The 26,992-nt window shown below is 37.2% G+C and overlaps 1 protein-coding gene across 1 annotated transcript in view; it reads right to left on the reverse strand.

Moving 5' to 3' along the window:
* Positions 1–26,658, reverse strand: part of RASGRP3 (RAS guanyl releasing protein 3) — a 106,167-nt gene extending 79,509 nt beyond the window's left edge. Inside the window, exon 1 of the mRNA XM_067703292.1 lies at positions 26,377–26,658. The gene's annotated coding sequence lies outside the window, so the exon portion shown is untranslated. The remainder of the gene's footprint in view (positions 1–26,376) is intronic.
* Between the last annotated feature and the right edge of the window lie 334 nt (positions 26,659–26,992).

The raw sequence follows: 26,992 nt of genomic DNA on the forward strand, positions 1-26,992 counted from the left end.
CCTTTGGGCAAACTGAACATCCAAAAAAGATTTTAAAAGGTTAAAATGTCCCAGGGGATTTCTGAACCATAATGAGCCTGTTAAACTTTCAACTTTGATTTTTAATAAGTGAGATCTTACTCAATAGAAGAGCCTGTGTGGGCAATTTTTCATATCTCGATTTTGTCTCATAATTATTTACAGTGTTAATCAAACCAGAAGTTTCCCTCCATACGGAAGATAGACTCTTTTTCCAGAATAACAGCAAAGGACTAAAAACCCCTCAGTCTTACCAGTCTTTCAGGGGATTCACTTGTTAACATCATGTGAGAGCCCAAAGTACAAATGAAAAATTTTTTACAAGCTTCAAACTGTATCCCTTTTTAAGGGTTCAAAGTTAGTAATAGAAATAAGACATCAACATACAATGTGCTAAAATACATGTCAGCTTCATAAACATTTTTTCCTTGTATGTTGATATGACAATCATTAATCAGAAACAGAAAAGGAGGCCTATTGAAGATTTAAAATATTACTTTGATTTATTTTTACTTTGTAACTACAGAAACTTTTGTGACCTTATGACATCCATCAGTTACTTCATTTGCAATTGACTTGTTCATTGTTCTGAGGATCTATTGCATACCACATCGTTAGCAAAAGAGAGAAACCCTTCAATTACCAATAGAAAAAAAAACAAACTCAGGAAACGGTAAACACAGAAATGCCTTTCTCCTTTTGGCAGAGAGGAAGGGATGGATCCTGAATCATACCTAGGAAGCAAACTGTCAACTGCAGACCAAGACCCGGGAACTTCCCGGGTCCAGGAATGTAATAGAAGGTTCTACAATGACACCTTCCAGCCTCGTGAAGAAATGGGGAGATCCCACCTCCCTGCCCATACTGTCTACAGGTACCAATCATTTCCTTCAACTTAAAAAAAGTCGCCCTCCTCCGATCAGAGGCCATCCACCCCCTGGGTTTGTGTCTAATTTTGCAACTCCTAAATGTTTAGGATGTTTTTGCCAACAGCCGTGCCTTCATTCCCTGTCTGCTCACCCTCCTAATTATCTAAATATGCTCACGGTTTTCTATTTCCTAAAAAAGGGATCCTTTGCTTCTTTAATTCCTGCCCTAACCCACTCATTCCCTTCACAACTAAGCTTCTGGGGAAATACTCCATGTCTCCATCATCTCGCATCCCAGTTAAGTCTCAACCTGCTTACAGTCTGGCTCCTGCCATCCATTTCAGTGAAACTGCCTTCCCCAAGTCACCAAACACCAAGGCTATTGCCTCTGCTTTTATTTTACTCGACTTCTCAGCTGCATTTGACCCAACTGTTTCAAATGTTCTCCTGAGACTACCGTAAAATTTTACTCCTACCTCCTTCAGCCTCCTATATGGACTTTTCTTCTACTTGCCCCTTAAGTGTGAAAATCCCCACTTTTCTTCGTGTTTTCTTACATTTCTCATATGTCTTAATTTATTACTGAATGACTATAGTGGTTTCCTAATTAGTCGCTTTGCCTCCAAAAGCCTGTCTCTGCCTTCAATTTATTTATTTATTTTTACACTTTTAGAATGAAAGCCTCTCAGGGGCCATGGTAGTGTCTTTGGTACCTTCATATTCCCAGAACCTATGACTGGGTTTGAATTTTTCTCTTGTATTTTCTGCTGCTGTTGCATTTCTTACTCTGTATTATAATTAGGTCTTCATGTATCTATGTTGCATCTAAACGTTGACTACCTTAGAAAAAGTGTATGACTTATTCATTTTATAGCCTGCAACGCCTAATACAATGCCTGACATATAGGAGAAACGTGGCTGAAACCATGCTGAATGAATAAATGAATGATTAAAGAGAAGGATTTTCTGCCTACTCCTTTAAGAAAAGATAATTTTTAAAGTGTGCAAAAACATTTTATATTAGGTCATCAAACCATCCTAAGCAATTTCCCCCCAAAAGAAATTATTTTGTCCACATTCTATGACCATGCTATAGTAAAACTATAAAACAATTACAAAAGTGTAAGTTAGAAAGGAGCCAAGCTCTTGGAAAATTTTTATAACTCTTCTTTAAAAAAATCATTGACTGGTAAAGAAGAAAAAAACATCTATAGAATGCTTAGAAGATTTCAATAATGAGAACACCACATACCAAAAAGTGTGCACAAAGCCAAAACAGTTAATTAGAGGCAAACTGACTCAAAAAGAACCTGAAAAACAATAGCTCAATAATCATGGAAAAAAGCAAAAGTTATTGAGAACTTGTTTCCAAGAAAACTTTTTGGTCCAAATTACTTACACAATCAAGTTCTCTTGGGGCTTGAAGCCACAGATAATTCCCAGGCTATATAAAATGTTCAAGTGGACAAAACTAACAGAAAGCTAACATAATACCCTTGACTTAAACAAACAAAGTGATAAAACATAATAAAGGAAACCACAGACTAACCTCCTGTATAAACATAGTTTACCCTTGAGATGAAAAAAAAAACTCAATATTAAAGAATGCACTAGCATAGTAACATAAATATATCAATGGAAAAAAGCTTTCAGTTTAGCACAATAGGTAATCTTAAGTCTTTTGATAAAATTAAATATCAATTTTTAAAAAATAAAATAGGAGAATTTTTCTTAGCATGGTAAAGATTGTGTATCTCAGACCAAACACAGGCATCATACCTAAAGGTGTAATACTAGAAGTATTAACATTAAAATCAGAAACAAACAAGAAAAGGATGCTCATTGTCACTACCATCATTTAGCATACTATTCTGGACCAGATAAAAAGAAGCTAAAAAAGAATTATGAGAGAGCAGGAGACAAAATTACCCAGCTTGTACGTGTTATAATCATTTACTCAACAGAATCAACTTTTTAAATAATTGGAAATATCAGTGGGGTGAACAGTTAAAAAATAAATACATGAAATTAATAGAATTTTCCACATAACAGCCAAAACCTGATAGGAAACATAATGGGGGAAAAAAAACCTCATTCATAATAGTAACAACAACAACAAAATTTCTAGGAATGACAAAAAAAAGTGAATAACATATTAAAAAATTTTATAAAACTCTATTGAGAAAATAGAAAATATTTCAATAAATGGAGAGTTATACAATTTTCTGGGACTGGAAGACTCAACATTGTCAAGATGTCAATTCTCTCCTATTTAATTTATAAACATAATTAATTTTTGGTTAAAATCCCAAAGAGATTTTTTGGACTGCTTAAAAAAGAAATCCTGAAGTTTATCTGAAAGAATAAAAAACAGAATGGTAAAGAAATTTTTAGAAAACAACAGGGGAGTTGTCCTAGGTATTAAATAGGCTAAAAAAATCAAGAATTAGAAGTTTGATACTGATGCCAAGAGAGGCAGAGCAATAGAACAGAACAGAAAGCCCAGAAATATAAATACAAGTACTATAATAAAATGTTTATTTGTTAAATACTGTATTTAAACCCAGTGGGGAAAAACTATTCAGTAACTTGTTGAATAGTTAATTATTAGGAAACATAAGATCCATTATTACCTCACATCATACACAAAGTAAATGCCTAGTGAACCGAAGAGTAAAATGTGAGAATAAAACCACAAACTTGAAGAAAATGTATAACCTTAAAATCATTTTAATCATGATTAAATATTTTTATCATGAAAATTATTCTATGATCATAAAAGCAGAAACCATAAAGAAAAAATTACTATTTAAATGAATAAAATGTAAAATTTGTGTATGTCAGAAATAATACCACCATAGCCAAAATTAAATCACAAATGACAAAATGAGATTAAAAAATGAAACCTTTATGTTAAAGGTTTAAGAGCCTTAACATATGAATAGCGTTTGTAATTAACAACTAGGCAAAGGATATTATAAAGAGTTCACAAGGGAAGAAATATAAATGACCAATATACATCTGAAAAATACTCAGTTTCCTAAAAATGAGTACAAATTAGACAATAATAGGATACCATTTATTACCTATAAGCTTGACAAAGATGGAAAATTGATACTTCCCAATGTTGGCAGGAGGTCTGGAAAATGGCACTAACATCATCTGCTGGCAAGAGTATAAATTGTTACAACATTTAAGGAAGATAATTTTGTAATATGTAGCAAAACTTTAAAAAATATGTATAATCTTTAATTCTTCAGTTCCTGTTCTAGAGATATATCCCAAAAATATAATATGGATTTTCATATATAATGGTGTTTCTCACAGCATTGTTTATACTAGCGAAAAATTTGAAACAATCTATGTGCCAGAAGTAGTAGAATAAATCATAACACATTCATAAGAGGTAGCACTATGGAATCATTATAAAATAATGTTGAAATATATTAATGTGGAAAAATATTTGGCATAGATTAAGTGAAAAACACAAGTTACAAAACAATTTATTCAGTATGATTTCATTTTTCTAAGAAAAGATGTGAACATGTAGAAGTCTGAAACTTTAGATATCAAATTTTTAATAGTGGTTATCTTTGGGAGTTGGAGTCACATGCAATTTTCCCCCCTTCTTTATGCTTATCAGCTTTTTTTCTACTGTTTCCATGACAAATGTGTATCAATTGTTCATTTTCAAATTAGATCTTTTTTATATAAGAAAAAAGATATAGGGCTTCCCTGGTGGTGCAGTGGTTGAGAGTCCGCCTGCCGATGTAGGGAACACGGGTTCGTGCCCCGGTCCGGGAGGATCCCACATGCCGCAGAGCGGCTGGGCCCGTGAGCCATGGCCGCTGAGCCTGCGCGTCCGGAGCCTGTGCTCCGCAACGGGAGGGCCCACGCAGTGAGAGGCCCGCGTACCACAAAAAAAAAAAAGAAAGAAAAAGGAAAAAGATATAGACCTATAACTCTACTTAAGTACTTTAATCATCTACGCAAAGAGAAAGCCATTGACAAGAAATATGATCAAGAAAAAAGGACCAAGAGCAGAAAAGCCTCACCATCCATTAACAAAGCCAGACACTTCCTCTCAACTAAGTCTCTATTCTCTAAACTGCTGGTCCTGGATGCAATAAATACTGCAAATCACTGAAGTGATGGAACTACCAGGTTCAGAGGATGCAGGAAGAAGAGGGAAATGCGGTCTGGCTTGAACACCTTGGATTCAGTTTCTCAGAGACGTCCTGATGGGCCTTTGTGCCTATCAGAGGCATTCCCATAAGCAGAATTTCCCAAATGGTATCCATCCCATGCACGCATGATCAGGTAGCATGAACCAACCCCTGCCAGCTGCCCCCTCCTAAAGCTGCCCAGCCAGCCATCTACTTTGTGTCAAACTCCAAACAAGCTGCTCCAAGTTGGTGACACACCACCTGCTGGTCAACTTGAGGTACTAATTCCATGCTGCATCCCCACTCCCACCTTCTTTTCAGGGGACATTGTAGGCAACATTACTCTCTTATTTTTTGAATTCAGTAAATTCTACCTGATCATTTTTTTCTCAGATACATATACTTTTGGGGTCCTTTCTCTCTTTCTCTTTTTTGTCCAACATTTGTCTAAAAATCATGGGGAATTTTCTCTACCCTTCTTGTTCTTCCCTTTTTCTACCCCTTGAACCATGTGTGAACCAAAATAAATACCGAATCACCATCAATTATAAGAGCTGTGCTGGCTACATGCCTGTAACAAATAGAAAGAAAAAAATTGTGAAAGAATCAGAGTAGAGCTTTTAATCTCCAAAGCCCTTGAACAAAGCAAATCATTGTCAATAAATGAGAAAATACAGTGTCTTGTGTTTAATGTGCATTGCATTTAGGGATTCACCAAAGTACGTGACAAAAATCTCTGCTCTCAAGGCTTATAATGTCTCTGGAAGAAAAGTGGAACATGTAGAAAGCCATATATAGGAATAATGATAATTATATATCATAACAATCAGTATCTATCAGTACTGGGTTGGCCAAAAAGTTCGTTCAGGTTTTTCATCGTACAGAAAAACCCGCACAAACTTTTTGGCCTAACCGATACCATACTATATTAAAATATTGTTAATAGTATATAACAAGCTAACATCTTTGCAAAATGCTCCTTTAATTCTCACAGCAATGCTCTATGGAGATGCTGTTATTATCCCCAGATGACCTTTAATGAGATTAACTAGCCTGCCCACAGCTAGTAAGCAGCAAAGGAGACATTTGGATGTGACTGCCTGTCTGACTCCAAACCCTGCACATTTATCCCACAAAATGATTTAGTAGTCATAGAAGTTTTCATAGACTTGCTTGTCCTTTTCTAGTTAAACCTGCTTATCCTCAAGCACAACAGCCAAGTCAATTGTATTGCACTTTGGGGGCTAACTACTGGCATCACCACAGTAGTTTGCTGCTATTATCCATTGCAAATGTACGCTGTTTCAGCCAGTGATATTGGTTAAGTGGTCGTGAGGTGGCCTGGTAGACTGAGTGGCATTTATAACATTGCTTCTGTGGATACTGCTTCTATGGGTTAAAAACATCTTGAGTTCCAAATAACTGATTCACAAGTGAAACTTTGGAACCGAAGCCTTTCATAAATTGGAGACGGGCTGTAGAAAAATAAAGAGGAGAATTAATAAGGAGGACAGTCTTCACCAGAGGATGCCTCAGCAGAAGATGCCCTCACACCCCATCCTCTACACCTCTCTTTTATGCACCATCCCTGAAGAAACTCGCAAATTTCTGGACAAATCAGTCCAGATTAAAAATAGGCTTCCACTTTCAGTCTCTTTCTTTTTCCTGCCTATCTCTTCTCTTTTCTTCTTCCTTTTTTTATAAAATTTCATTTACTTTTTAAAAACACATTACATATTAGTATAGTTGCATTTATTCAATCTAATTCATTTAAATTTATCTTTATGGCAACATTTTTCCCTCCATCTAAGCTTCTTAGACTTCTTAGCATAGCTTCTTAGACTATGCTAGATTTCTAGCTGAAGCTGTATTCAATAACCCAGGAAGGAGAATTAAGCGTTCACGGCATAAAACACCTTACTTAGCATAATTACTTACATAATAACTTTTCCCCCAATAGTTTTATTTCAAAACCCTGACTTGACAGCAGATTTCATCGGTCTTTGAAGATCTCACCCCTAGAAACCACAGACTCGTGGTAAAGTTAAACTAAATCTAAATCTTCTAAAATGCCACTGCTGTTTCCACAATTATTTTAGTTCTTGAAAAAGGCTGCTTAGAGTAATAAATAAATAAATAAAAATAAAATCCCTGAGGCCACCTCTGTGCATTTTTCTGAGACTCATTTAGTGTGTAGAAAATAATAGGAGGGGAGTTTTCAGATTTATGGTTTCCTTTCTATTTAAGGGTCAGCATCATTGCTATTTCAAAGCATAAAATACAAATCTGATTCAGTGATAAATGAGGCAAAGAAAATATTTAAATTTTTTTTTTCTTGAAATGTGTGATAACTGAGTGCAAGAGGTGGGGCACAATTTGATCTTCCTAGGAATCATAGGAAAAGAGTAGTGAGAAACTCCGAACCCTCTTATTCTCATATGCAAACTATAGGCCCCCTTGGCCTCACTTCTCCCCATCCTCTCATTGCTGTTTTGCTCCTGTTAGACACTGGCCTCCTTCTGAGTCAGCTAAGCTGTCCTGGGTTCACACCACAGCCCACTGGCCTGAACTGCAGGATGATGCTCAGTGGACACTTTCTGAATGAATGAATTTATGTTTACACCATGGTTATACTTATAAATAGCCACAATATTTTGATACCAAATCCAATTGCTCAAAATTGTGCATAGTTCTAAACAATGTCAATGTTCTACTTAATCACTTTTGCTCTTCATTATACCATATTATCCAAACCCAGTCAGCTGACTACAAGTCCTGTTTTCCAGTCTTTTTTTTTTTTAACATCTTTTTTTTTTTTTTTTGCGGTACGCGGGCCTCTCACTGTTGTGGCCTCTCCCGTTGCGGAGCACAGGCTCCAGACGCGCAGGCTCAGCGGCCATGGCTCACGGACCCAGCCGCTCTGCGGCATGTGGGATCCTCCCAGATCAGGGCAGGAACCCGTGTCCCCTGCATCGGCAGGTGGACTCTCAACCACTGCGCCACCAGGGAAGCCCCATGACTCTTTTTGAATTATGGTTTTCTCAGGGTATATGCCCAGTAGTGGGATTGCTGGGTCGTATGGTAGTTCTATTTGTAGTTTTTTAAGGAACCTCCATACTGTTCTCCATAGTGGCTGTATCAATTTACATTCCCACCACCAGTGCAAGAGGGTTCGCTTTTCTCCACGCTGTTTTCCAGTCTTTAGTGCCAAACTACTTGCTCAAGTTTTAATCCAACCATCACCACCTGTAGGTAATAAATCTGTGAGGCCTGAGCTTCTAACCTCATTTCCATATCTTTTCCTAAGGTATCACTGTCTTTATCATACACTTGGTTAAATATCGCCATGGTTTACTTGCACTTTATTTGCTGAAACTTTTGGCTGCATCTCAGGCTTACTTATACTCTTTGTGTGTAGAAAGCCTTTGGATAAGATATTCTTTTTTATGACTTCCTGGCAAAACACAAAGGCAACCACAATCAGAGTGGGAACCTGCCAAGGAATGAGGATCTAATATTTTGCTACAGGGTTTTTTTATTTGCAGATCACAGGGAATAAACTAAGAAAGCCCTTTTAGAAGCACATAAAAAAGTGGTAGGGACATTTCTAGTTTTCCTTCATGTTTTAATTAAACAAGGAGTGTTTGTTCTCAGGGTTTTTCTTGGTGATTGCCATTCTTATCAGTGAAAGGCAGTAGATCCATTTATGTTGTGGTAAAACTCTCAAATTGAAAGGCAAGCGCAGAGGAGGGGTCAGAGCTGAGAGGTGGGTGCTGTTTCCTTAATACAACCATAGGAAGTAAGAAGGTCAGCCAAAGCTTCTTGGCTGGTGGAAATAAACACATGGTAGTGAGAGATCAATGCAGGAGAGCATGGGCTAAAACAGCTGAAAAGTAACCTAAATGGTGAGGCTTCAATAGGTATTTGAATGCCTATAAATTCTTTTTAAATCTATATTTTAGTGGTCAGAAAAACTACATTATCACTTGGAAGAATGGTCTTGTTTCCCTTTACAAAATAAGAAAAACAGGATGCTTGTGTGTTTTTTAATTTATAAGATATTTAAACTTAAAAAGCAATAATGCTCATTGTAGCAAGTCAAACAATACAGAGATACACATAAAGAAAATATGTTATTATGGAACCCCTCTTTCTCACTGAGATAGCACACACCTATGAGAAATGTATCTCATACCTACATACATACACGTGTAGGGTTCTATTTTTCAATTAAAAATTAATCTGTAATTTGATTTTCCCCCATAACAGTGTATCATGGTTATATATATTGGCTCCAAGATCAAGAATACAGATTTAATTTATTCTTTTTAATAGTTTCATACTCCTTCACAGTGTAGTTATATTATAGTTAATTCACCTTATTGCTGAACACTAAAGATGCTTGCAGTGTTTTGCCTCTGTAAGCAGTGTTACACTAAACATTCTAGCACATATATCTTAGTTTCTGGTGCTTTTATTTCCAGAGTATAGATCTCCAAAACTGGGATTATTGGGATTGCAAAGTTATTCATTTTACTATGCATTCTCATTTATTTTCCCAAGACTAAACTAAAAGCAATGCAAGAGTCATGGCCTTTAAAAGACTGATAAATGTCAACTTAGAGCATCAAGATTATTCATTATTCATTTTCTGAATCCTATCCTACCAGGCATATTAACTAAATCACTTGTATTGAAGATATTTGCCTGCTTTTCATGTAGAATAATATTTTTTTTTAAAAAAAACAAAGCATCTTAAGACAAATTGACTAAAATTGGCCAAAGTTAAAAGCTGGAGTCTATTTCTCTCTGGCTAATCCTTATTATCTGCATACACCAAAAATTCCATGAACTCTAAAGGCCATTCCAATTGTAAAATCAACTGCTGATTGATTTTTAAAAATGTATGAGCAAATGTGAACTGATAGAAAGAACAAAAATGTTAAGGTTGGACTAGAAATTTTGGACTATACTTTCAAAGCGGGCAATGGTACTAGTGTGAAAAGGGGTCTCACGCACCCTCACTTGTTTCTATCTTATTTTCTGGACTGTGGCTGTAGTAACTGAAGAGACACCTCTTCCACGTGCCATCTCAGTGAGGCAGGAATGGGGCCCACAATCCAAACATAAGGATAGGAGCACCCAAGGTCTGCAACTACACTCCTCCTGGCGTGGGGTGTTTATCACAAACCACCTCTTCTGATTTATATGCTTTCACCATGTCGTTTACTTTGGGACTTTGGAGTGAGAGTTTCGACTATATTAGTCTGTAATTTAACAGCATATATATTCCACATTACCATTAACTAATATGGTTATACCAGACAACACATTCTAAGACACAAGCGACTGAGCATAGGGTTCCCTGCCTTCAGGAAAAAAAAAAAAGTTATATTCAACATAAATTAAGGGAAAATTGTTCACATTACCAAAGCATTCTTTGTTTTAGAAAGCCACTCATTGCAGGATTACAAGAAATATGTGTACCCCTGGTGCATTAAAAATGGCATTCGACCAACCAAAATTCAACTCATATTATTCAAGAACACATTTATTAAGTAAAATAAACATGAGTCCGGTTTTGGACCCAACTTACTGGCCTAGATGGTCTGTGTCCTTTCCTTCAGAACAAAAAATTAGGCAAGCAATTCCTAGCATCCTGTGGTAGACAGGCTATTTCACAACCCCTCCAGGGATGCTTAAAAGTAACCTGCTAAAAATAGCCCCTCAACTCTTATATTCGTGTCCTCAACTTCAGGGCCAAGTGAAACTATAAATTGCCTGAAATATGTCCCCTGCATTCTAATTCCATAGGACTACTATTAGCTGAAAATCCCCAGTAATCTTCCCGGCAATTCCAACATTAATAAACTTTTCCTTTTTTAACCATTTTCCAAACTAGTAGGACAGGATGAGCAGTGAGTGGTGAGGATGTTGGCACATTGGAGAACTGGGAAATCAGGATTCTCATACCCTCATCAGCCTCTCACTAGCTAAGTCACTTAATCCTTTAAGTACAGACGGTCCCCGATTTACCATGGTTCGACTTACCAATTTTTGACCTTATGGTGCTGTGAAAGCTATATGCATTCAGTAGAAACCATACTTTGAATTCTGAATTCTGATCTCTTCCCAGGCTAGCAGTGTGCACTCCGATACTCTGTAGATGCTGAGCAAGCTGCACCTCCCAGTCAGCCCCACAATCACAAGGGGAAACAACCCATACACTTAACGACCATTCTGAACCCCTACAATCATTCTGTTTTTCACTTTCAGTACAGTATTCAATCAATTACATGGGATACTCAACATTTGGTTATAAAATAGGCTTTGTGTTAGATAATCTTGCCTGACTATAGGCTAATGTAAGGGTTCTGAGTATATTTAAGGTAGGCTAGGCTAAGCGATGATATTCAGTAGGTTTGGTGTATTAAATCCATTTTCCACTTAATGATATTCTCAACTTATGAAGGACATATTGGGACATAACCCCCTTGTAAGTAGAGGAAGATCTGTGTAAGATTCCTCAACTGCAAAAGGGAAATGATAATATCTGACTCAAAGGGTGGCTGTATGGTTTGGAAATAATGCATTGCGTTGCATTTCAGACTTTTAGCCTATTAAAAATATTCAATAAATGCACAAGGATGTACATAAGACAAGTTCAATACAACACTTGTAATAACAACAATAAAAAGGAAACAACCTAAAATTAAGGGAGATTGATCAAAATAATCACAATGTATTATCAATGCTGAATAAATCATGCAGTCATGAGAAGGACAGATGGGAAGATGGCTTTGATGTAATAAGTGAAAAAAGCAAGCTGCAAAAAACAGTAAGCAAAAATGATTATTGTTTTAAGCCAACAAACAACCCCCCAATGTATCTAGCCCCATTTTTATTACAATCGTTTATGTTGTCAAATGCATAGAAAATATCTGCAGTGACAACAAGCAATAAACATGTATCTACTCTGAAGAAAAAAAAGAAGAGGATTGCAAGTCTTTCCTCTTTTATACTATTCATTTTGATATTGAGTACATTCACTTATAATAAACTTGCAGTGCATTTATAATTAAAAATGAAAGACAATAAATAAAGAAATGAGAAATAATTAATGTAAAGCACTTAGCAGAATGCCTAGCGGGCTTGGATGAATGGTGATTATCATAGTTACTTCTGTCCAGAAGCAACAGAACCCCTTTAGTAAAACAAGTTTACATGCAATCAGGTATGTTTGTGTGTGAACTCAATCAGTATTTTTTTTAAGGGGTTGATTACTATGTTTATTGTGGTGATACATATGGATGTATACATATGTCAAGACATCAAATTGTATATTTTTATTATATGCCATTTATTATATGACAATTACACCTCAACAAATTTGTTAATAAAAAGTGGAGCTAAAATTTGCAACTGTAAGAACATAAAAGATGGGAGCCTGAGATTGGAATTAAAAGTTTCTAAGATCTTTATGTTATTCAGAAGAAGATTTCTTTATGTTATTCGGAAGATGTTAATATGAAGATATTAACATTAGGCTTTGCTAAATCAAATATGTATTCAAAATTTTTAAGTATAACTAATAAAAGAAAAGAAATAGATTACATAACTCCCAAAACACTAGAGGGGAGAAATTGGAATACAGAAAACTTGAAAAATCCAAAAGAAAGCAGAAGAGGAGAGAAAAAGAATGGAAAATAGAAAATAAAAAATACCTCAACAACCACAGTGTTGATTGTCTGAATTCACCATTAAAATGCAAAGACTATCATTAAATAACAAACAAAAAAGATGGATCCATTTTTAACCCATTCAGTTCCACAGGTGTAGGATATGTGTGTGTATGAGTGTAAGAGTATGTGTATATGAGTGTATGTGTGTGTGTTTACACACACAGATAAGAGGATCAGATAATGCTCCCTGACTCAACTTCTTTTAACTATTTTTCTGAAGCCTTAAAACTAATTGAAGTATACCCAAAGCAATCTACAGATTCAATGCAATCCTTACCAAATTACCAATGGCAATTTTTACAGAACTAGAACAAAAAATCTCAAAATTTGTATGGAGACACAAAAGACCCCGAATAGCCAAAGCAATCTTGCAGGAAAAAAATGAAGGGGGAGGAATCAGACTCCCTGATTTCAGACTATACTACAAAGTGACAGCAATCAAGACAATATGGTACTGGCACAAAAACAGAACTATAGATAAATGGAACAGGATAGAAAGCCCAGAAATAAACCCATGCACATATGGTCACCTTATCTTTCATAAAGGAGGCAAGAATATACAATGGAGAAAAGACAGCATCTTCAATAAGAGGTGCTGGGAAAACTGGACAGCTCCATGTAAAAGAATGAAATTAGAACACTCCCTAACACCATACACAAAAATAAACTGTGTGTGATTCCAAAAATCATGTATGTTCACCATAAAAAAAAAAAAGTATAGAAAAGCACAAAGAAAAATAAGATCAGCTCTAATCATACTGTTCTTAAAATTCTTATTTCAGTGTATATTTGTGGTCACCTGCCAATGGTCCCCAGTGATCCTCACATGCCCTGTGTTGTCCTTGCTGACTAAAGGCTGACCCAGGGCTGGCCCTGCATGACTACTGGAATACAAGAGCAGCAGTGGTGTGTAACTCCCAAGGCAAGGTCATAAAAAGCATTCCAGCTTTCATCTTAGTCAAGGATCTCTCACTCGGAAGGAAGTCAGATGTCATGTCATGAAGATATTCAAGCAGCCTACAGAGAAATCCAAGAGGAGAGGAACTGGGGGTCCCAGCCAACAGCCAACACTGACCTGCCAGCCATGAGCATGATGTGCTTCAAAAGTAGGTCTTCAAGTCCCTACTTCAGATCAAGTCTTCAGATGACTGAAACCCCACCTGACACCTGATTGCAACCCACTCTTTAAAGGCACTTAGTTTGGGAATGACTTGTTACACAGAAATAGGTAACTAATAAATATCTTTCCTATCTTTTATAAAATTTAAAATGGGCATATAGATTTTCAGTCTACCTTTTTAATTTATCATAAATATTTCCAATGTCAATAAATATTCTCAAAGATTCCAATGTCATCAAATATTCCTCTGAAACATGATTTGTCCCATGGCTGCACAATGTTCCATCTTACTTACATAGTATATTATATTATGTCTTTTTTTTGAGACTGAAAGAGCATAAAGCTTTATTTAATGGCCAGAGAATGGAGAAGCAGGAATCTAGTTCACAAATCAACTTCTCTTTTAATATATTATGTCTTAAGAGCAGATATTTGGAAAACAATGTCTCAGTCCTAAAGAATGAAACCCCAGTGATGGTAAGTTGGTGGCGGAAAAAAATACATATATGAGTAGAAATTCTGTATACCTTATTAATATTTTTATTCATTCTTTCACCAAACATAAAATTAGTATATTGGTGTGTAATACTTTATAGCAGGTACTCCACAAAAGATAAAAATGATTGACAGAATTTAGGATCTCAAATCATACCTGGGCAGCACTTGACATGTGTCTCAACACCTACCTTAGCACCAAGTGCAGAGTAATCATGTTATACCTTGTATATATAACTGAGGAAACATATCTGCTCCTCTATCACATTTAAATTTGTGTCTTAACGAATCTCATTACAAATTATAATGTCGTGATGACTCAGAACAAATGATAAAAGTATTACTTACACACTTATTATACATATTATCTGGTTCCCAGAGGGAATTTTTAAAAAATAGCTTTATTGGGACATAATTCACATACCATACAATTCATTGGTTTGGGTATATTACATTATTATTATTTTTAAATTGTGGTAAGATATATGTAACAAAAAATTACTACTTTGACCGTTTTTAAGTTTACAATTCATAAGGATGTTACGTTCACAATGTTGTGCAACCATTACCATTATTTCCAAAAGTTTTTTACCACCCAGATTAGAAATTCTATAACCATTAATGAAGAATTCTCCACTCATCCCTGCCCCCAGCCTTCAATAACATCTAACTTGCTTTCTATCTCTATGATTTGCCTATTCAAGTTATTTAACATAAGTGGAATTACACAATTTTTCTCCTTTTGTGTCTGGATTATTTCACTTACAGGACACATCCATGTTGTAGAATATATCAGAACTTCATTCCTTTCTATGGCTAAAGAACATTCCATCATATGTATATACCATTATTTGTTTATCCATTCATCTGTTGATGGACACTTGGGTTGTTTCCACTCTTTGGCTATTGTGAATAATGCTTCTATGAACACTGACCTACTCCAGAGGGAGTTTTTCAAAGCACAAAACATGGCTCATACCTCAAGGAATTCATAATTAGGTCGATGAGAGATGGAACTCCTGGAAAATTAACTATATAGGCAAATAATGGCTGAATAAATGAAAGAAATACCACCAAACATCATGTGATTAAATATATTAGACAATTAGACAGTGTGTTATAGTATTTCAGAAGAGGTGATGTCACAGAAGACTAGCGATGGTTTTATCAAAGAGAGCACATCTGTACTGCATCTGGAAGCATATGCAGGCTTTGAATTGAGAGAAAGGAGCGGGGTGGCATAACCCTAGCTGGCCAGATCAGCACAGGAAAGTCTGGAGGGAGAGAAAATACATGGCACTTATACATGGAGACAGCTTTGGCGGTCCCAGCTCAAGCCTCTCTTTGCTGAAAACTGCCCCCATCTGCAGGATTAGTATAGTGACCCCCCACTCCCAAGGCCATAACTGACTAGACAAGGTATTGACACCTGAGGCAAGTATAGGTCAGCTGGATAATTAGATTCTTTCTCAAGAGAATTTGGAATTTAGAGCTATCAGTGCTTGAACAAAAAGGACAAACAGGAGCTAATGGACATCCTCTTTCTCCCTGTCATGGTGAAGCAGGGAAAGATGGAGAGAGAGAGAGACAGAGAGAGAGAGAAGCAGAACCTCCCAGGAGGAGTGGAGGTAAGGAACCATCAAGTTCTCCAGTCAGGTCTCAGACCCTTTATCAGCTGGTTTCTGGAGGGAGGCCCCTGCCAGTCTCAGCTTCATTTCTTGTGCTTCTGTGAGATACACTTTTTTTCTTATAACCACTATAGCTACTTTGAATGTATTTCCATTCATTGCAACTTGGCTAAGATCCCAAGCAGTTTGCCTGCCGAGCGTTTAGCTAAGCTACTCCATTTTTTTTTGCTTCCTCGGCATCCATTTTGTTCGGCTAAGTGGCCGTCTGGGTGCCTTAAACTGACCCTCGCCCCTCATACAAGGGCATGCCCTAGAAAACAGCCAGAAGAATCACAGTTAACTTCCTGCTATGACTTCCCCAAGAACCCTCGTGATCAAAGTCTCCCCTACCTCCAAGAGCCCTGTGTCCCTTTGTTAGGAGCCCCGTGGAGCTTACCAAAACCCTGCTCCTTTTGGTTTGAATTGAGCCTTAGCTCAGGAACCCCAAAGCATTCCACCCACGGATTCTACCCTAATATAAGCGTGTGCCCCATGTCCTGTCCCTGCCTTGACCTCCCCCTCCAGGGCTGCTGAGTACTTCCCCCAGGATAAACCTCTCCATTTCAGTTTCTCTTGTGGTCTTTTGTTTTGCTCACCATCCTACACCTGGGGCTCTCCTTAACAAATGTTAATTCAACGAAGTCACAACAACCCCCAAGACAGATTACAGTTGGTCAGTTCTTCTGTATCCGTGGGTTCAAAAAATTTTTTTTTTCGGAAGATTCCAAAAGGCAAAACTTGAATTTGCCATGCACTAGCAACTATTTCCATAACACTTCCATTGTATTAGGTATTACACATAATCTGAGATGGTGATTTAAAGTATAGTATGTGTAGTTTAAACGCAAACACTATGCCATCTTATGTAAGGGACTTGAGCATCTGAGGATTTTCATACCAGCAAGGGTCTTGGAACCAATCCCTGTGGATAGAGAATACTAAGGGACGAATCTGCTCTCAGGCGTGTGGAGAGTTGAATGTGTGGGGAGGGGGGACCCTGAGGGAAGGAAATCAGGTGGAGAGAGTCCTTGAATAAGGGGAAAAGGAGCAAACATAGAAGCAATAGTGACGGTAAAGGAGGAATGGGATAATCTCAACTCACCTGTATGTCCCTGAATTCTCTTGCTGATTTGTGAAATCAATCAGTGGCCCCACTCAACTCAGACTTCTTGACCTTGCCTAAAGACCAGTTAGTGCCTAACCTTGCCACCTGCTCCTCGTTTACTAGTGATAAGGAAAAGCAGCAGTAGTATCTGCAGGATCCAACAGCTAATGGCGCTCACAAAGGTATGAAAGACTGACTCGGAAAGCACACTCCACACGCAAAGGTCAGTTGCACACGCCGCCTCCCTCCCCTCCTTTTTCCCCTTCTGGAAGCTGCACAGGAAAATTTAGAGAATGACCCAAGTCCTGGTTCCCCCGTGCTCTTCCTCCCCACGCCCGCCCATGCCCCCAGAAGGACGGAGCAAGCTTGTAGAATTCTCTTTCTCAGGTGTCCCTACATTCACTTTCACTGCAACCTTTCTCTACCTTCTTCTCTTCTAACCTCTCTGCCAAATGTGACTTAGGAAAATCACGCCCTATTTAGGAACCAAAAAAAGCTCCTAGTTATGGCTACACCCTGAAGAGCAGCGTTAGAGGTACTCGGTCCTAAGGACGGGGGAAAAAAAGGAGAATCCAAAGTTTAGAAGTTAAAATTAGACACAAATGAAAAGGCCTTCTCCACCTAGGCATCACGCAGATAATAAGGCCGTCTCCTGAGAAAAGAATTCCATCTATTTCCTCATTCTTCTCCAGTGAAGTTGCTTTCCTACTGACATTAGCAAACAAGATAAATACAATTTATCTTTTATGCTTGTCCCGGCATCTGATAGAGCACCTGGCACTTCCTAGATTCTCTATCAGTGCTTTTGCTTTGGGTAGATGGAGATTGTAAGTTGATTCAATATATTATTTTTCTGTTTAGGTTAATTATTCATGTATTATTAACGTATAAATGTAATGTAGTTATTAACATAGTATTAGTGCATGGTATAATGTATTAATGTAGAAATGATACATTAATAGTTATATTTCATTGTAAATGCATTGGAATAATTAATACACATTTATAATAATTATGATTTAAGCATAATAATTTAATGTAATACATTGTGAATACGTTGTAAATACACTGTAATGATTTCATTGTAAGTATATGAGATATGATATTTTAGGTGCACACACCAGTCACTCTACAACTTTGCTTCTATGGGAAAAATGAAAAGTTTATTCAGAGGGCCAAGAACATTCTTAAAAACAAGCTTTTGGAACACTTCCAATCTGTAGATCATGCAATGGATGGTCATTATTTATATTTTAAATGTCTTTAACTTTTATTTTGATTTTAGAATTTTCTGATTGCTTTAAATCTAGCTCCGTAACCAAACCTTCATGGAATAAGAAATGAACCCAAAATATGATCATTTCAGTTGGCTGTGACTCCTTGCCAGGACTTCAGAAGCCCTTGTTTCCAGGTCTCTTGCCATTGGCGGGGCCTTAAGAACCTACAGTGTCTTTTAGTTTTATCCACTTCCATTGGTTCTATTTTTGTATCTCCATACTTAGCACACAGAACTATCTTTGTCACTCCAACTGACTGGCATGAGAGTCCCCAGGGCATAGTAGTTATACAAGATTATTGAAGCATACTTCCTACCCTTCAAATAAGACAATGCAGACTGCAGAAAAGACATCAGAAATGGTCACAATGGTAGAAGAAGTGTGTGTATGTGTGTGTGTGTGTGAGTGAATTGCTAAAGATTTCTTTGTACTAAGTTTTATGCATTATTAAGAGCACAACATCTATAATGCTTTCTAGAAGTTCATTTTAGTCTGTGTAATGTCTGTTACCATGTCTAAATTCACTTGGAAGCATCATGATAAAATAAAGTTTCTTATAATCATGTAACCCAGATTTCAAAAATTGAGAGTTTTTTAAAACCTCTATTACCCTTATTCTCAACTGAAAAATCCATCGTTACTCGCAGCATTCCAGTTGATCCAATGAATAGTTGGACTGTTCTAAGAGGCCAAAACTTAGAAACTCTCAATCCTTTGCTTGCCTTTCAGTGATTCAGTTTTATTTGATACACGTAAGAGTGGCCTGCTGAGTACATCAGAAAGAAGACTGTGAGTCCTGAACAGACAGCAGAATCTCTCAGCGCAAACTTCACATGCCATGCATGTAACTGCATAGCACTGCAGCTCTGCTGTTGAGATTTGCACTGCCCACTCCAGTAGCCACTAGGCACCTCAAGCCACTGAGCACATGAAATGAGGCCCGTGAACCGAGATATGTAGCAGGCATAAAATACACCCTGGATTTCAAAGACTTGGTACCAAAGAAGAAGGTAAGATATCTCATTAACAATCTTTTATATTGATTGCACGTCAAAATGATAATGTTTTGGATATATTGGGTTCAACAAACGAGATTCTTAAAACTAATTTTTACCTGTCTCTTTACTTCCTTAATGTGGCCACTAGAAAATATAAAATGACATTTGTGGCTCACTTTATATTTCTACTGGACAGTGCTTGGTCTAGAGGCCTCCACAATAAATTGCATGACCAGTAATTAGTCTTTCAGATTGGAAGTCAGAGCCACTGCAGAATTTTATTCCAAATTGGGCTAATCAGAGGAGAGTATGACCAGGAGTAAAGATTAAAGCAGCCCCTCATGTTTAGTTTTCCCAACCAAAGCATTTTAATAATACCCAACAGGACAGTTAGGTCATGTCTAAGGACACAAGTCACTGGTTGAGATACTGATAAATGTCACTGCAGTGCACGTAGTACCTGCCTTACTTAGCTCTTTCCCAGTTGATAACACATCCTTCTTTTTCATCTCAGTCGTTGTTAACTGTACTCATTTCATAGCACGGAAACAAGAGAGGGAATCATGAATTCACTTGTTTTGACTTTTTGTTGTTGGTTTCCCCCACCATTGCTGTTAAAATGAAGACAAGGGATCTTTTCACAGAAAATAGAAACGTGAATTTGATTTTTAAAAATTTAATGGAAAATAAAACTTTTAAGATTCTGTGTACGGGCAACAGGGGGCTAGTTATTATTATAGCAGCATTATAACTGGACACGTCATGCACGTGGAGAAGTTCACACTGACACTGAATATTAACATACATAAAAATTCATTCCCAAATCACTGATGTGGGATTACCAGATTACTGAATTAAAAACACATTGGGGGTCACTACTGCCAGCAAAGAGTTGTGTAACTGCTGGTAAAAACAATAGTGATTTCAGGAGTAGATTGAAAACAAAACAATAATATCTTTGTAATGTTCTGAAATTGTTGCACTAATAGAACTAAGACAGGCTCCATTGCATTTCCCAGTCTGATTTGCTGACCATCTTGTCTGCCCATAATTGTTTTCTGCCATTCATTTCCTCCAATTGTCAATTATTGCTAAAACAATTATGAAAAGAACAAGTGTCTGTCTTTGTTTCCTGTTGCCCATGAATACAGTGAAGTCATAGACCAGACTAGTGCATCATAATCTTTTCCATTACAATGAATTATGCTGTCACAAACAGGATACAGTGCTTTACTGGGCAAAGAAGCCAAAATGGGGCTGAATTAGCACAAACCTGACTGTCAGCCATGACAGCAAGAAATTAGAGCACTGGGACTTAGTTTTCCACTTTTTCAAAATATACTGGTTTTTGTACCTGATTATAAAAGTACATGGATAGACCTAGAGACTGTCATACAGAGTGACGTAAGTCAGAAAGAGAAAAACAAATACTGTATAATATTGCTTATATGTGGAATCTAGAAAAATGGTACAGATAAACTTATTGGCAAAGCAGAAATAGAGACACAGTTGTAGAGAACAAACTTATGGATACCAAGGTGGGGGGAGTGGGATGAACTGGGAGACTGGGGTTGACTTATATACATTATTATGTATAAAATAGATAACTAATGAGAACCTACTGTATAGCACAGGGAACTCTACTCGTTGCTCTGTGATGACCTAAATGGAAAGGAAATCTGAAAAAGAGGGGCTATATGTATATGTATAACTGATTCACTTGGCTGTACAACAGAAACTAACACAACATTGTAAAGTAACTATACTCCAGTACAAATTAAATAAAAAATAAAAGTAGTACATGCTATCCCAGAGACAAAGTAGAAAATAAAAATCATCATTATCTCACTGACCAGAGATTCTTATTGTTAACATTTTGGTGTATGAATTTTTAGTCCTTAACTCTTTTTCATATATACATGTATAATTTTTAAGAAAATGGGATCACACCATGTACATAATTTTTTGTCTTCTCTTTTTCACCTAACATTTACTACAAAGAGTTTCCAATGCCATTAAATATTTTAATGTAATTTAATGGCTATTTGTAATTCCATATTGTGGGATATTATTTGGCAATTTCCTTATTTTGTATATTTGTCCAAAATTTGTGTGTTTCAAATAGATAAACATTCTTTTACATACATTTTTGCCTCGATCTATGAATGTTTCCTTAGGATATATTCCTAAAAGATAGACTATTTACTTTTTTATGTATATATATATATATATTTTAAATTTATTTATTTTTGGCTGTGTTGGGCCTTCGTTGCTGCACGTGGGCTTTCTCTAGTTGGGTGAGCGGGGGCTACTCTTTGTTGCGATGCGCGGGCTTCTCATTGCAGTGGCTTCTTGTTGTGGAGCATGGGCTCTAGGTGCACAGGCTTCAGTAGTTGCAGCACGCAGGCTCAGTAGTTGTGGCTCACGGGCTCTAGAGCACAGACTCAGTAGTTGTGGCACACAGGCTTAGTTGCTCCACGGCATGTGGGATCTTCCTGGACCAGGGATTGAACCTGTGTCCCCTGCATTGGCAGGCGGATTCTCAACCACTGCACCACCAGGGAAGCCCCAGACTATTTACTTTTTAGTAGAAAAAATATTGTGTATTTTGAAATAAATATTTAGAATAAAATGTCTAGGAAAATTCCTTAACAATCAAGGCACAGATGTGCATTAAAAATTTAATAACCGAGCTTGATATATGTACCTTCCTAACAGGATAAACAAGTGAAATATTTTCAATGATTACAAAGTTTAAGATAAATCTACAACGGGTCTATCCGAAATGCCCTTTGGGCCAGCCAGCTGTAAAAGTCTAAGTAATTCCACGAAGTCCTTTTCCAGAATCTTTTAGCACAACTAGCCTCCAAACCCTTTAGGAGCCCACAGATGATTCTGCAGTGATTCTGTGACCTCTTAGTTTCCTAAAGAGCTTGCTTCTAGTGGCTGCCTGCACTGTCCGTGACCTGCGCTGAGCATTGTTACCTGGTTCTGCCACTAGAGGGCAGCCAAGGACAGGGAGAGGTGTTTAACCCCTTTCTTGGTCCTGTTTTCTCTTCGGTATGGTATAATCTTTATTTCATAAGATAACCGAGGAGAAATCTAAAAATGAGGCACTGAAGGGAAAAACAATTTAGGTAATAAATATACAAATAAGTAAAATCAATAAGAAAATCTCTGTGTATAAACTATTCCCGTTTCCTCAGAGAGATTAACCAAAAGGTGCAGAATTCTGAGGGCTACCGTAGTGAGGAACAAAGACCAGGCATCTGGTTAAAAATTGGGTTACAGCATGAACAATTGTGCCCTTAGATCTTTGCAGATGGAGAAAGTGAATCCACAGCAGATACATTCTCCAGGGGAATGAGTGGGTACATGGCTTTGAGCTCATGCACACCTGGCTTCCATTTTCTGTCTCTAGCTAGGTAATTAAGGACAAGTCCCTTAACCTCTCTGAGCCTTAGTTTTCTCACTTATACAATGTGGCTAGCAATGGAACCTGCCCATAGGTGGTTGTGAGCACGAAATCAGAGAATGTATATTAAAAAGCTTGGCATATAGAAAATTCTCCATCAATGTTGGCCGTTGTTATTATTTCCAGCCCTCACCTTTCTCCTAAGCTGTTTCCCATTTCCAGCTGTCCACTTACTATTTCTACTTGATTATCCCATCATCACCTCAAATTTAATATGTCTGGTAATAAAATCCTTGCTTCCCTCACTAACTCCCTGACCTGCTTCTATCTCTTTGGCTATTTCTTTGAATGGACTCTAAGTAAAACATAATATCCTCTCTAACACTTCTTCTCCTCCTAAAACCATATCCAATCAGTTTACAAAACATGTGGGATATGTTCTCTAATGTGTCCCCAATCGGGATGGTTTCTTTTTCTCTGTTGTCACCAGCACCCAGACCTTAGTGACCTGCTCTTTGCCCCAGCAAGTCCTGCCTTGAATGGGCAGGTCTTATTGATGTCATTTCCCTTCTCAAAATCCTCAGTGACTCCCCAGTGTCTTCAAATTAGATTCTAAATTCCTTAGTCTGGCATTATTGTCCCACTGCAGTCTGACTTCAACCTCCTCCAGATGCTTTCTTCTTGTTCTGTATGGGCATTGCCCCTGCTCCTATCAAGCTGGTTGACACAGAGTTCGCTGGTAGGGTTGCCAGTAGGAAATAAAAAACACAGGACACTCAGTTAAATGTGAATCAGATAAACACCAAATATATTTTGTATAAGTATGTCTCATGCAATACGCCTCATACACACCAGTGAAATAGGACATACTCTTACTAGAGAAAGTATATGTCGTTTATCTGAAATTCATATTTCAGTGGGAATCTTGTATTTCATCCAGCAACCCAAGTATCAATACATTCCTATCTCTTCCCATGCACACAGCTCCGTTCTTGTCTTGGATGCCCTTATCTCTTGCCGTACCCATGAGATCTCCCTCTGCCCTTCAAGGCTCAGCTCAGCCTCATCCCTCCATGAAGACTGCCTGGATCAGGCCTTCCTTATCTGTGCTTATTATCTACATCATTCATTTCGTTCCATATATAGTATGCCTTGTGTTCTGTATAACTCCCACTCTCCAAGTAAATGTTGAGTTTATCAAAGGTAGAGAATGTATTATTATGAGTAGGAGAACTTAACAAATATGCTTTGGTGGTGTGGTGCTGTGCTGACCTGTAATATAGGATGTGAGAGGATGAGAGCACAGGAGAAAGAGAACATCCAGAGGCCACTAATCTGGATTTAAGGTGCTCATAGACCCACGAAAATCAATTTGCAATTCCCCCTCCTTCCATAGCATCAGGCCAGGTGGGTATGGCTGCCTGGCCTTGGCATGCTTCTTCCTACACCCCACCTTCAATACATCCTACAAGTTGTGGATTACATTGGTGACTAAATTTCTTAAAACTCCACTCTATCTGAAGAGTAATCTGATTTCACTTATATTTCTATGTGAGAGTCGGGGTGGCTATACTATGCAACCTGTAAACATATAGTGATTATAGGAGTTATGCAGGAAATGAAGAAATAAATGACTATTTAATTAATAGAGAAGTTAAAAATTGGCAATTTTTTTTTCAGAATTAGCTAACTCTAATAACGTACCGTATTCTCAGGAGCTTGAGAATACATCAAGAAAGCTATGAAACTATTAAGCCATTCCCAAGAAATCTATTTTAAATAACTGGCATTTCATGGATACATTTATAAGCATCTACGGGCAACCAGAAACCAATGACCAACAACAAGACTTTTAAAAGTGAAAAAATATATATTCTTAGAATGAAATACATAACTCATTATTTTATCTATTATTTAAACCTTCAATAGTGTTTAAAACATTTTTATTCTCATCATGTAAACATATGAATGTGTCAAGTGAGAATGTTGTTTTGAAATTATAAGAGGAAAGGTTCAACATGAACAGAAATCAGGATCACTGTAAGCAATGTCCCTATCGCTGACCCACCTGGAGTAGCAATTAATTAGGTTACCTCAGACTTTTCTTTGTGGAAATAATAAAATGGATTCAGCACTGAATTCAGGACTTTGCAGCACCGGAATGTCCTGGAAACAAGGGCTAAGAGTTTGTTTTATTTGTTTCTTCAGACCCATCATATTTGTCCAGATTAATTTTATTTCACTCTATTTTTTACAACCTAATTTTAACTAAGAAATATCGCTCTTTCTACTCAAGAATATTATACTTTGATATTTCCATGGAATGAATTATAATTTTCTAATCAGAAGAAAATAACCCTTAAATTCTTCCATGAAGGAGAACAGCCAATGCGATCCACACTGAGACAGAACTGAGCCTTGGCCTCCTGCACTAGTTGCAACCTGGCTGGCTCAGCTTTTCTGGCTTCCAGATTTGCTATCTTCTTAAGACAGATTCTAAACATACCAGTCTCAAACTGGGATAAGCCAAAATAACAGCAACACATTTCCTTTGGCTCTTCCTTTTCAATAAACCACCAGAACCTTATTCCTTTGTTTGACATCATGGTGACATTAATCACGTTTCTCCAGGACACGAATGTGGATATTATCGGCGGTGAATGCAAATACGGTGCATCATCTAAACAAACGTACTTGTTTGATGGCAAAGAACGTTAACAGAAGTTGGAATGTCTCTAGGAGCTTTACAAGTGTTTGTGGGCAGCATCAACTGCTCTTGGATTTAATCCATTCCCTTTTGACCTTTCCACTTCCAAACCCAGGGACATTTTTTCAGGTCACTCAAAAATATATGTTGAATGAATGTTTTGAAATAATAACTTAAATGTAAATAATTATTGTGAACAGTTTCTATCACTGGAGCTGTTAAGTGCTGTTTTTTGTGCTTCTAGAGGGTTTTTCTTGGTCTGAAGATGAATGTTCAGGAGAAGCTCTGTATTAAAAAAAATTTAATCTTCACATAATTTTATACAAAATTTAATTTTTAGTTAAAATAACTTTTCTAAAATAGACCACTTTTGCTTGAGGGCCTCTCTATTAAATGTATTCTAAACCAGTATTGATACCCCCAAAATGGTATATGGATCACTCATCAGCACTTTGAAAAGGGTAGAAAAACAGACAAATATCAAGAAATTATTTTTCAAAAATGATCTTCAATGAAATTATGTATACTGTTTAATCCCCTGGTGATAATGAAACCAAAGAAAACTTAGTGGCTATAAAGCTATCTTAAGGAAACAACTACTTTAAAAACATTATTGTTAAAAAGCGAAGATGTCACAAGTGAGGCTGATTTCCACATTTTTTCAGAGATATAAGCAAAGCTTATGAGCTCTTCATGAGTGACCGCCCTCAAATTATACGCACCGTCTGGGGTTAATATCCACAGTGCATAATATGCATGTAGACACAACAATAGACAGTCTTAAAAAGGACACTTACCTTAACTCGCAGGTGTGGAATCATTTCAAGCGCATCCCTCTGTTGAATCCTCTCTTCTGCTTCACCAACCCGTTACAAGTTTCTCTTCCACGTATCTAAACACCTAGAGATTCCTGTTCTCTCTTCTAAAATCCTGCGTTCACCTCCATTGCCCAAATCCAGTTCAAAAATGGGGAGAGTAAAAAATTCGAATTTGCAAGCTGTTTACGCCTAACGACGACAGCGAAGCTGCTAAGCTTTGAGCTCACTAAATTAAAGGTTGTTTGGCTAAATGGCAGGCACACTTCCTTCTATTCTTTCTGAACTTAGTTTTCCTGCCTCCAGCGGAGCTTTTTCCTTTCCTGGGCTATAAATAGGCTGGTCGTAAGAGTCCGGAGGAAAGAAGAAGGCAGGAAATACATTTGATTTCAAAAAGCAGTCTTAGGGTTGTGTGTGTGTGTGTGTGTGTCTGTGTGTGTGTGTGTGTGTGTGTGTGTGTTTCTTTCAAGTGAACACCAATAAACAAGTTAAGGAAAATTCAGCTTTGGTGTGTGCACCATAGTCAATATTTTCTTTGATTTCCTATAACCTCAGTTTGGCTATAAGCTGTCATTTCTCATAAGCAAAGCTTGGGTTT

Source organism: Pseudorca crassidens, chromosome 14 (assembly GCF_039906515.1).
Source record: "Pseudorca crassidens isolate mPseCra1 chromosome 14, mPseCra1.hap1, whole genome shotgun sequence".
Taxonomy (NCBI): Eukaryota; Metazoa; Chordata; class Mammalia; order Artiodactyla; family Delphinidae; genus Pseudorca; species Pseudorca crassidens.